The following is a 13,450-nucleotide window of genomic DNA, read 5'->3' as shown; positions in this document are numbered from 1 at the left end:
ACCTATTAATATTAAACATAATAGATATGTTTGACATTAGTGTTTTATGTCTCGAGATAGCAAATATCGAAGTTAAAGGTCCAAAATAGGGGAGACAATTCTCGAGGCCTTTCTTGAGGCATGAGGGTAATTTTCTCAAGGCATGTACCTTAATGTCCTGAGACATCCAACTTTGAAGAAAAAATAAGAAGATAGAGGAAGCATGTCTCGAGACATGGCTTCACTGTCTCGAGACTCAATAGCCTATTTTGTCCATTTTAACTAGGATTCATATCCTAACTTTGTGTTTGACCACGTATGACCCTGGGGTATTACAATTGAGCCTATTTGAGTTATTATACATGTAACATGTTTACACAAGATAAAGTTTTATACTTATACCATGTACGCTAATTAACTGTAATGTATGACTGAAAACAATTTGAGTTGCTTTGACAACGAATGTGATGTCTTATATTTTGATCTGGCGATCGAGTTGGATGTGCAGTGTCACACATAACTTTTCGCTTGTTTCTATAGACGGCTCCAATTATTACAACTGAAAATATAAGAGTGACTTATGTTGGTGGTTTACAATGTGAGGTGCGAAGAGCCACTAAGATAAGAGAGGTTCACATTGTGAATAGTATATAGAGCAACTATACTTTGGAGATTATGGGGATGAGTTTTTATAAAGTAAGGTTGCTTGCCTTCCTCCACACTAGTGAGGGGTATTTATAAGGAATGAGGGCTGGGCATAGGTTCTAGCCACTAAGTTACCCTCCATTGGATACGATGATAGGGTAACATATGTCAACGTAAGGCATTATTAGAGTCGACTTGGATGAAACTAGATGAAGTTCTTGTCAAATGTGACAAAGTGTTTGTCAAATGTGATGACTTGATAAATGTTGTCACGAATTCTTCCCAATATATCTTTAATGGATTGTGTGGGTCCTTTAAGGAAGATGTCCAAGCATACTAAGAATTTGTGTTAGAACTATTCATCACCAAATTCTTGTGGTGGTCAATTGTTATAGTAAAGGGGTTTAAGGTAGTGATATAATGGATTTAATATTTATGTTGTGCTTAGTATAATATTTCTTCGTCCAAACTCGTAACAATCTCATAATTATTTTGCTATCTCATCTTTAAGATGTCTGGTGCAAATCATAGTATGTTAACCTTCAAAATCAATTAATTAAAAGCTTTTTTTTATGCAATATTTATTTTTACTCCTAACTTTTCCTTATTGAAATATACGTACATAAAATATGATTGAATAAAGGCATACATAATTGGAATAAAACATATTTAAAAATATATATTTGAAAAAATATATACATAGAATATTGGAGAATAGACATGTAAAATATTTTTTTTTCCTGGTGAGAAAAAATCCAGAAAACTACAAAAATATCATTTAGCAAAAGAAAATGCTTGAAAGCTTATTCCTATGCACTAAATTGTGAGCTATCTCGGGTGGGACGTTAAGAACTTGCAGGTTTCCTTTCTCAATTAAAGTTTGTTTAGCTAAACAGTCTGCAACCTGATTTTGTTCCCTCGATATATATTGCAGAAGCCATTGATTTTCCTAAGCCATAATATTGTGTATTCGCCTAATTAATACGGAATTAGAGACTGTTGAAAAACTTTCGGGATGCCTTTAACAACTTCCAAGTTATCATAATGAATAGTAACATGATCATAGCTCAAACTTTGAAGTAATTTAAGGCCCTCAAGAATACCCCACAGTTCTGCATTAAAAACTGAACATTTTCCAAGGAAACGATGGAATCCAATGATCCAATGTCCCTCCTTATCACGAACAACTCCCTCAGCTGCAGCAAGTCCAGAATCCAATTGCACTGCTCCATCAGTAAAGAGATGAACCTGTTCTTCGGATTTGTGAACTTCAATATATTAGTCTAGACATCTAGAAGCGACCTCTTAAGAGGAAGAGAAGAACTGTGATGCCCAACTATAAGATCCTTGAACAATTTTTTTTGAGCTCCAATGTTTGCCTTGAAAAATGTACAAATTCTGGATTTTTCATATTCGCCAAATGAGAAATCGAAAAAAACAAGCCCAGCTAGCTCCCCCTTCATGAATCAGTTTATTTCCCTGCAAATTAAGAAGAAACCAATCTTGAAAAGGAAGAGAATAAAAATTCGGGGTATACTTACCTGGATTAACCTGATTCCAAACATCTTTGGCTGCCGAAAATCACTTAAGATGTGTAAAATATCTTCTGCGTGAAAACCACAGATGTGGCACGAAGGGTCATCCGAGATAACCCTCCTAACTCTTTCAATATTACTGGGAATTCTCCCTTGTAGAATTTCCAAATGAAGGTACGGATCCTTTGAGGACCAGGAAATTTCCAAGCCATCTTTCTTTTTTTATCATCTGGTTTCTATTCTCCTCTCTTGATAGCTTTATAAGTAGATTTAACAGTAAAAACTCCAAACGAAGTGTGATTCCAAGAAATTTTGTCAGGACCTTCTAAAGGAAGTGGAGGGGGAATACCTTTAATAACCTGAATCACATCTTCTGATAGCCAAACTCAAAAAAGATCTAAGTTCCACGAGCCATCCTCAGTAGCCATCTTGTGCAGAAGGTAATAGTTCCACGAGCCATCCTCAGTAACCATCTTGTGCAGAAGGCAATCACGGTTTAAACTAACTTTAGGAGAAATGCGTCTAAAAAGAGGTCCAATATCTGGAATCCAATTATCCTACTAACACTGTATTTTGTGGCCATCACCAACAGACTAATGTAAATTCTCATGGAACAGAGGCTAAATTTTAGATATAGACTTCCAAAGAAATGAGCTTCTATCTCTATCAATAGAAGCTGGTAACTCTTCCTTTAATCGATACTTTGATCTAAGCACATGAACCCAAAAAGCTTTCTTATCAAATACTAATTTAAACCCTAATTTCATCAAAAAAGAAATATCTTATTCTCAAAGGTTTCTCAAACCAAGGCCACCACACACTTTTGGTTGGTACATAGAATCACATCCGACCAAAGCCATCTTCTTATTCTTTTCGGATGAACCCCAGATAAACTGTTTAACTAACCTTTCGATTTCATTACAAGTTTTCCTAAGTTTCATCATGGACTGCATGAAACAACTAGGAATAAATAAGAGAACTGATTGAGCTAAAGTGATCCTCCTTGTAAAAGAAAGTTTTTCGCCTTCCTAGCTTTGAAGCTTAGCTCGCACTTTTTCCACCATGAATTGAAGAGTGCCACTAGTAACCCTTTGGTGGAGGAGGGGAACACCCAAATAATGTCCAAGGTTATGAACTCGCTAAAACCCGAGCATAGTGCTAGTCATATCTACTGAAACCTTATCCACGTCTTTAGAAAAGAAAATGTTGGTTTTCCTGGCATTAATTTTATGCCCAGAAAGCACACAAAATTTATCCAAAATATCTTTCAAAATTCTGCAATGCTTCGAATTAGCCTTACTGAAAATAACCAAATCATCGGCAAAAAACAAGTGCAAGATATCTAGCCCACCTCTAGAAAGCTTAATGGGATTCCATTTTCCTTTTAAAGTATCATGTTGAATCAGATGACCAAGCCACTCCATACAAAGCACAAAAAGGTAAGGAGAAAGGGGACACCCTTGATAGATACCTCTAGCAGGACTAAATATAGATAATGGAACTCCATTCCACATAACCTGCACAGTAGAATTAGAAATAGAGGCCATAATAACATTTATGAGAAACTCGGAAATACCTGCCACTCGGAGAGAAGCTTCAATGAATTCCCAACTTACTATATCATAGGCTTTCTCAAATCTATTTTAATCACCATCCATTTCCTCTTTTTCTAGCATCTCATGAAATGAATTACCTCTTGAGATAAAATGATGTTCTTATTGATATTCTTTCTTGCAATAAATCACACTTGTTCCTGCACAATAATTTTAGGAAAAATATATTTAAAGTGGTTAGCGATTACCTTCATCGTCAACTTGTAGAGGACCGAACAAAGGCTTATTGGCTAGAACTGACCAAACATTTCCAGATTCTGATCCTACGGGATAAGAACAATTAAAGTATTATTCATATCGGATTCAATAGGACTTCCATCGAATATCTTCCTAACCTAATCACAAACCGCACCTCAAATGATGCCCTATTGCTTTTGAAAAGAAAGGGCATGGAAACCATCACTACCCAGAGCTTTAAGTGGTGCCATGTCAAAGAGTACGACTTTAACCTCTTCATTTGAAACTGGTTTTCCCAAAAAGATAATATCCCCGGGATCAAGTTGAGGAAATCTGTTGGGAGGTAAAGCACCTAAAGGCACTTGAGCTTCACTATACAATATTTGAAAAAACTCATTCGCTTCTATTCTATAACCTCAGGATCATAAATCCAATTACCGTTAGATTTTCGAATAGCATAAATGCAATTACTTTTCCTCCTTTACAAAGTTCTACTATGAAAAAATTTTGTGTTCTTATCCCCCAACTTCAACCAGTCGCGCATCGCTTTTTGCCTCCAAAGAAGTTCTTCATGGTGGAGCACGTTTTCAAATTCTCGATGAAGAGACAAATCCACATGATTTAAGTGATGAGAACTAGAATGATCACTAAGCTTCTGAATGCTAGCAATTTTTTTAATAAGATCCCTTTTACGAGTGGTGATATTACCATAAACTTGCTTATTCCATTCTTTGAGCTTATGCGTGAGCTTACCAAGAGAATTAGAAAAATTACTGGAGCATTCCCAATTTTCCTTAGAAAAATTATCAAAATTCGAATGTTCAATCCACCCAGCTAAGAACTTAAAAGGTCTTCCCCAAGAGAGAGAAATACTCGGATTCGAAACCAACAAAAGAGGCCGATGATCCAACTTACTTTTTGGGAGGTGGGTAATTGAACAATTAGGAAAATTATGAATCCAAGCCTCATTACCCAGGGTACGATCAAGTCTCTCAAACAAAGGTCCCCTATGCTAAGTGAATGATGGCCCTCTGAACCCTAAATCATGTAGCTCAACAGAGTCAACAAAATTACCAAAATGTGGGCATCTTTTACCCTTAGTGAGGCTTCTAGATTTCTTAGAGGAATCAAGGATCGTATTGAAGTCATAAATAGCCATCCATGGAATATGACCAAATATATTAGTATTCTTTAAATCATTCCAAATGAGTTGATGCATTTGCCTGTTGGGACTACCATAGACAAATGAAATAATAATAGGATGTGGTGAGGGTATCTACCAAACCGGAGTCAAGATAAATTGCAGATGACTACAAACCACCTCAAGACGAATAGAGTCTTTCCATCCTAGCCAAATACCCCTAGAAAAACCAATTGCCTCCACACGATGAGAGAACTGGAATCCAAGCTTAGCAATAGTTTTGTCAGCCTTGGCCCTACTTACTCTTGGTTCCAGGAGACTAACAATATCAGGCTTATAATCCATATTATATTCTCGAAAAATTCTAGAAAATTTAATATTAGCACAACCCTAACAATTCCATGAAAAGACAGTAATATTCATTAAATTAATAAATAAAATAAAAGAAAGGAACTCAAATCTAATTTTCGAGACCATTGCTGCACTTTAAATTAGAACCAACTGCATCAATCTCAGCATTTGAATTTTTACTGAGAATTTGAGGGGACAATAGCTCTGCCATCGTCTTTATAGATTCAGCTAAAGGAATGCGTGTGTTTTCAGAAGTTTTAAATCGACTCCCTTTACCCCGTAAAGCAAAGGAAGTCTTGCAATTACTCCTACTATCTCTGCTTCTTTTATCTTTAGAGCCATTTAATATAGGACCCGAATTCAGATTCAGGAACTCCGTAGACCGCGAAATCGATTTAACCTACTGATTAGAAGAAATATTATTATTATTATTTAAAAAATAATTGTCGAATGCTTATCAGGATCAAGAGTATTGTCTAATATAGGGGCAATAAAGCCTTCAGATTCATCAAATACGGGATTATAATGTGCTTTAATTTTTTCCAAGTCTTCAACATCATAATAATTTGATTTTCGGAATTCGCAATGCCTTGACTACCTGCAGCATTAAAAAAATTATTATTTTGTGAATTTGCACATTTCGAATCTACTACAGCAGAGATAGATAAATTTGTAATGGGAAATTTAGCCGAATGATCCTTAGTTTGATTGTCCAAAACGTCCTGACCCATTGGCCTTTTCCCCAAAGCTTTATCCAAGTTCACTTGAGGCATACGACCCATTTCTTCTAGTTTTTCACTACCCATGCCCTCCTTCATATTGGATCCACTAGGTAAGCCCAAATCCTCACCACTCTCATCGCCGGCCTTGTCCAAAAAAACCCCAACATTTTTGTTAACCCTAGCCTTAAAACCGTTTAACCTAGCAGCAACTTTCTTATTTCCATTTTCCCCTTCAAGTCCTCCAGCATTTAATCTTCTATCCTATTAAGATCTTCTTCCCCCATCAACGCCGTGAAACGTGACCTTAACGGTGTTGCTTTTGTTTGTCCATACCTTCTGCCATGTAATCTTTTTTCCCCCGCCGTGAATGTTGCCTTTCCACCAGCATCCATGGCCCAAACTCTGGCTCTTTCTCCTTGCTTCTGGATTCAGTTGAATTACCGTCTGATTTGCCCTCGTTTGACTTATCAACTTCGATCGACGATTTTCCATTAGTCACCGTCGGATTTTGCTCTGTTTCAACTGTTGGGCACATATCTTTAACGTGCCCATACTTACCACAGGCGAAGCAAATGGTCGAGAGGGCTTCATATTCTATGCATTGGACGGCTCCGTTAACATAAGAAATTAAAGGCTTTTCAAGGTTAATATAAACGACCAGGCGAGCAAATCTCCCCCTTGTCTGATTGTCAGTCTGTACGTCGAGCTTGACCACCTTCCCGATAAGCCTTCCAATGGCTTCTATTATTTTACTTTTGTATAGGTGTCCGAGAGATTCGACAGACGGATCCAGGCCAGCACCACACTAGGGTAAGGTTGTGAAGGGCTGAAAAATTTAGTCTACAACTGAACCGTCAAACACTGGCCATAGACAATCCAGGGACCTTGCGACAAAACTCTGTTGTAATCCTCAACAGCCTGAAATTTAACAAAGAAATATCCATTAGTAGTGTCTATTAAACGAATAGAGTTCACTGGTTTCCACAGAGAAAGAATGCGATTGTGCAGGGCGTTGTATCCAATGTTGTGCCCTAGTAGTTTAACAATGACTGTTAATTCCATTTCTCTGAATAATATATTCTTTAACCGCTCTAAGAAGGTGATAGCCAGAACACCATCAATAGTGGTCGTGTTTACATCTTCTTCAAGCAACTCAAGATCATTATCGCTCCTCACAGTAGGAACAGTACGATCTAGGCCAGATTCACAAGTGAATCCCTCCAAAAATTTGTCTTTTCATGATAAAGACTGTATTGGATCTGGATCTCCACCCATAGTGATGTCTTCTACAACTAAATTGTCTTTAAAACTCACTTTTTTAGGATTCTGATCACTTTCGGAATGAGAATCACCGTCTCTATTGATACTAGAAAGTTGCGAATTAGAGAGCATCATAAAGTTTTTCTCAAATTTATTTTAATTGTCATTAATTTGTTAGCGAGTGACGACAAGTGAACACTGACATGTAAAATATTTTTGAATGTATATATATATGCAACTTTTTTTTACCTGTGAGGCGAATTTTATTATACTTTAGCTTTATATGTTCAATTTTAAAGTTTATCCCATTAAGTGTAGTCTTCCTTTTAATTGGTTAATGCAAGCGTTGACTTTTCAAATTTTCAAACAAAGTAAACTATAAAAAGTAATATATTATTATGATGCACCGACCGGTGCATCATGTTTCATCAATATGATTGAAATTGGTCGGAATAAGACGGAACGACCGGTTCGAATTTGAATTTTTATTGATGCAAAAACGATCATTTGATGTTCCGTTTTAACACTGGAACAATGCATACTGACCGAAACGGCTAAAACCGATGCAAAACCGACCATCATGCAAAGAAGACCAATGAATGTTAACATTAAGTACTTTCATTAATAAATGAAACATGTCTAATTATGATTAGTTGAATTTAAAATTTTGAAAAATTATATAATTAATAATATTAAAAGAATAAAAATCTAAAACTAGAAAATAAAATTTTCAAAAAAAACTTCTTAAACTTTTTAAACAATTAAAATTTTATATTATAACATTAAATTTTAAACAAATAAGTAAAACTTTTTAAGAAATAATTAATCTAAAATCAACTTTATATAATTTATAGTGACAAACGGCAAGAATTTAAGTATGCCACATAATATTATATTCCATAATTGCTATTTCGGATTGCTATGGTATATATGATTTAATCACATAAAAGTTGAGTAACAAGATTTACCAAACTTTCCAAAATATGACTACAAACATCAATTAAAATAAAATGTAATAAAAATTTTAATATTCACTTATAATATAATAAAATAGAAGATTTGTTCTTTAATCTATGTTTATTTCAAGTTGCTCTTTAATATAATATAATACAATATTTTCATCATTTCAACTATGATTCAATTGAATGATTTATGTTGATTGATATCTGCATTATTACTAATGTAAGAGAACGTGACCTTAAATACATTAAAACGTATTTATCATTCTATTTAAAGATTAAAGAAAGATAAATATTTACCTTTTAATAATTTTTCAATTTGTGTATATAGGGTAATCTTTTAAATATTAATTCTCTACTGATTTTTATTCATTGAATTGTTTATATTGATGAATCCAAGCTTTTAATAAGACGTGCATCCAAAAAATCACAACTTTTAAATCTAGAATCAAAGTTTGGTTCCATTTTCCATGGAAACACTAATTAAAATACAAAAAAATATACTGTTTTAGCCGTAAAAAGAAAAAATTATTACCCTGAAAAAGAGGAGTAGATATTTTATAGGCAGCTAGACCAGATAATAATATACCACAAAAGTCCAATAATTTGATAACCTATTTTGCATTTCATAATCACATTATATATTTAATAAAACTTGTATTTATATTATTTTTAATTACATTTAAATTATATACCATAAGAAATGGGTACAAGTACAACATGCAAAAACGAAGTATATCGTTATGCATCTGGGCCTTCACCACTGTATATTGTCCTCCACGTGAATTCGAAGCCATAAAATAGACTAATCAGCTTCACTTTGTGACTCACTCCTATGAACAGAGTTACAGAAATAGGGTTTTTGGACTCCAGGTTCAGCGGTACCCACTGTTTTATTTTTAAATTCATTTAATGAGAAATAGTTTTATTTGTAATAGATTTACTTTTACTTGAAATGTGTAAATTAATTGCAAAAAAAAATATATTCGAATTTTTTATTTTTTAATTATTAAAAATCTTTTCATTTGGAAAGAAATGATAAATTATTTTATGTACCCTTCTCACCACAGTATTTATGATCTCTTTCCAATGATTTAATGACATAACATTTTTTTTCTATGTCATTAACATAACATTTTTTTTCTATGTCATTAACATATAATTTTGGCAATTTTTTTTACTTTGAACCTTGAAACTTAAACTTAAACTCTAAACCTTGAACCTTAAAATTACATGTGATATCATGAATCGGATTAAAGAAGACATGATTTTTTTTTTAAATATTTTTTTTTTATATGCTAGGGATAGAAATTACATTTGCATTAGGATAAATATATAGGTGCTTGATAGTGAATTCAATTAGGGTACTAAAAAATGGTAATGTTTGTTGGTGTACTACAATGTGTGGAAATTATAGTTGGAATATCTCTTGTCACCTTTGCAGGCAACCTGTGCTTCATATGTTGGCAGTGTTAACTACTACTATACTTTCTATTTTTTGCAAATATTTCAGTACCAAATTCTGTGATAACTTTTTTCAGCATGTGATTAATTCTATAATGGATATAATCTTAATATATATCCAAGTTGATAATATAATGATAAGATGATCTCGGTTAAGAGGATTGTTATATAATTATAGTAAAAATAATTTGACTCGAGATTCGACCCAGAATCTGACCCAAAAAACTCGTGGTATAAGTAATCCCAGATACTCCATTTAAAAAGGGGAAGACACACGAAATGGTACATGGCTTATACTCTTCTTCTCTTGAATGTTTTATGTCTCCTTACTCAAAAACCTTCTTCAAAACCATCCTATCTTCTCTTTTTTCACTCCCTTTGATGCACAGTATCAAGAAGGAAGAATATTTTTGAAGCTTTATTTGGCATTTATTAAGAATTGTTATTGAAGATAATGTAAGGGATATTTGTTGAATATATTGACGATAAAAGGTATTTTTCCACCTATAATAAGAAGATTACAAGGCAATTTTCCTTGATAATATCAAAAGCATTTTGTGATGATTTTGGAATATAAATGAACCATGATCATAATTCTAATAACTTATGTTTTTTTCTAACGCCGAAAGTTAAATTTTTTTTTTGAATTTTTCAACGTCGAATAAGTATTGTTTAATCTAAAGTGTTAAAAAATTTTACTAACAACTTCTAATCTTTTTGGCAAAGGAAACAAGAAATCTTAGAGTTTTCCTACGTTGAATAACAACAGCTAAGAGTATAAAATAATAGGTAGAGAGAGACAAAAAGGCCAAGAATTAGGATTAAATTGATACATTTTATAAATGTTGAGGGCCAAATTTATTAAGCTTTTAAGAATTAAAACTAAATTGATAATAGTTATAAATATTGAAGGACTAAATTTCTTGTTAGACCAATAAAATAAATGTTGCGTCAAACTTTTTTATCTAGCGACTAAAAAATCTAATTTAAAAAACTCTAATAACTAAATTGAAAAAAAATTATAGTTAGATGACAAATAAAAACACTCTTATAGTTGAGTGACCATTCATGTAATTTATAACGGCTACTCCATCCAGCTGTTTCAATCTCAATGACACAAGAGTAAAAAATACGAATTCAAATAGTTTGGTGATCAAATTGAAAGTTTTAATATTTCAATGACTAAAATAAAAATACAAGAAAAGTTCAGCGACTAATTAAAGAGTTTACCCTTTTCAATTTTTAGCTTTTTACTGTAGCCGAAGTAGGAACTGTTCACCCATGTAGTAAGAGTAAAAATTTCTACTTCTTATAGGTTTGTTAAGCTCCTCCAAAGCTTTGTTCATGTCTTGATAATTAACTAACTCTTAGCCTTGATGGTGTTTCACTTGTCCTCAGCTACGGTAAAGATCTCAATCAAATTTCTTTATCAAATAATCTCTTGTAACCCAAATTTAACCGCGCTTCAGCGTATTTGAATTTAGACTTGATTATGGGTCTAGTCAAGCTGATGTCAAATTTTAGGTCTATTTTTTAGGCCGAAAAAAATGGATCTAAAATTTTACTCAAGTCCAACCTAGATAAAAAATGCTAAACTGAGCCCACCCATATCAATTTTTTATATAAAAATAAATTTAAAAAATATAATATATCAAATACACTAAAAATATTAAAATAAATGTTTCCCAACAAATTGAACATTTAAAAAATCTTTATACTTAAATAACTCTAAGATAGCTATAGCAAAATTAACAATAAAATAAGAGTTATACAATATCTAAACAATAACAACAAAATATTAGCAATATAATAACAAAATGATAGCAAAATAGCAGTAGAGAAAAAAATTAGACAAATTCGGGTAGAGTTGGGCCTGTGCCAAGAAACTTACTCGAGGCCTGACTTGTTTAGAAAATAAGACTTTTTTTTCCCAAGCCTATTTTCCGGGCCTATATTTTTGCCTAAACCCTCCTATTTTTTGGACAAGCCTAAGCCTAAGCGAATGGCTCGACCCATAATCAGATCTAGTTCGAACTCACGTCTTTCTACATTGACAATAATACTAATATTATCTGAATGGCAAAATGATTACTTTTGTAACTGGTAAAAACAAGTCTGTGGCATAATAGCAATATAATTAATGCGACTCGAATTCAGGTTACACCTCAAACAGTAAACACCCTATCCATCAGATCAACACATATCATAACATTTAAATGTATTATATCATATTTTAAATTAACATCACATCATTTAATTCACTCAACGCCATAAAATTATTAATTTTTCAATTATTACAAAAAATCATAATTTACTTGTTTTCTTAAAATATAAAAACCAAAATACATTCCTCACTATAATGAACGAATCTATAAAGTACTTTTGCCATGGGAATTGTAATCAGTTTGATAAAAGATTCACTTACTCTGTACTTATCTCATTATGGTTTGATGAGTTTATGTATTAAATGATTTTAAAATAAAAAGAGAATTTTACCTATAATTACTTAATTATTATTTTATTTATTTTATATTTTATCATTATTTTATAATTAAAAAATTAAAATTAATTAGTTATAAAGATAATTTAATTATTGTGAAATTAAATTTTAAATTTCATTATATTTTAATAATATGTTAAATATAATATATATTTTCAATTATATATGTAAGTTTATTTTAAGTTAGAAGTACACCCAAAAAAATTGCAATTACAAAAAATGCATTTTAATAATTACAACCAAAATTAATCATGATTGGATTTTTAACTAGAATATCTCTAGACCTAAATTAAAATAAATATAGGGTAAATTAAAATAATAGTCATCCAATTATGCCTTTGGTTTTATTTTGGTCACCTAACTATTAATTTTGTCAGTTTAGTCACTCAACTTTTTTAGACTAAATATTTTAATCACTCTTCCATTAGTTATCGTTAGATGAGTGACGAAAAGTTGACATAGACTTTTTTTATTGGCCTTATAACAAATTTAGCCCTCCAGTATTTACAAATTTTATCAATTTAATCATAAATATAACAAATTCAACAAATTTAACTCTCAATGTTTGCTAAATTTATTATTTTAGTTTGAATTTTAAAAGATCAATCAAATTATCCTCACCATTTAGAAAAATTATCAATTTAGTTCTAATTTTTAAAAATAAAAGAAAATTATTTGTAAACATTGAGGGTTAAATTTGTCGAATTTTTTAGATCTAGGATGATATTGATAGAGTATGTAATATTGGAGGGCTAAATTCGTTATTAGGCCCAAAAAAAGCCCACATAAACTTCTTGCCACTCACCAAAAGACAATTAATGGGAGAGTGATTAAAATATTTAATTTCAAAAAATTAAGTGACTAAATAAAAATAATAATAGTTGGGTGATAAAAAAAATAATAGACATAATTGAGTGACTATTTTCCATACAAATATAGAACCCGTAGGACATACACAAAAATAAATATGGACTTAAAATCTACAAATAATTTACTTAAGACTTAAAATTCTTAAGGTCTTAACCTCTCCATTCAAATGAGGACACTTTGAGATAAAAATCATTTTTTTCTTTTATATTTTATTTCTTTTCCATCAAAATCTTC

The sequence above is a fragment of the Gossypium arboreum genome, chromosome 6 (assembly GCF_025698485.1).
Source record: "Gossypium arboreum isolate Shixiya-1 chromosome 6, ASM2569848v2, whole genome shotgun sequence".
Classification (NCBI taxonomy): domain Eukaryota; kingdom Viridiplantae; phylum Streptophyta; class Magnoliopsida; order Malvales; family Malvaceae; genus Gossypium; species Gossypium arboreum.
This window is presented reverse-complemented; position numbering follows the sequence as displayed.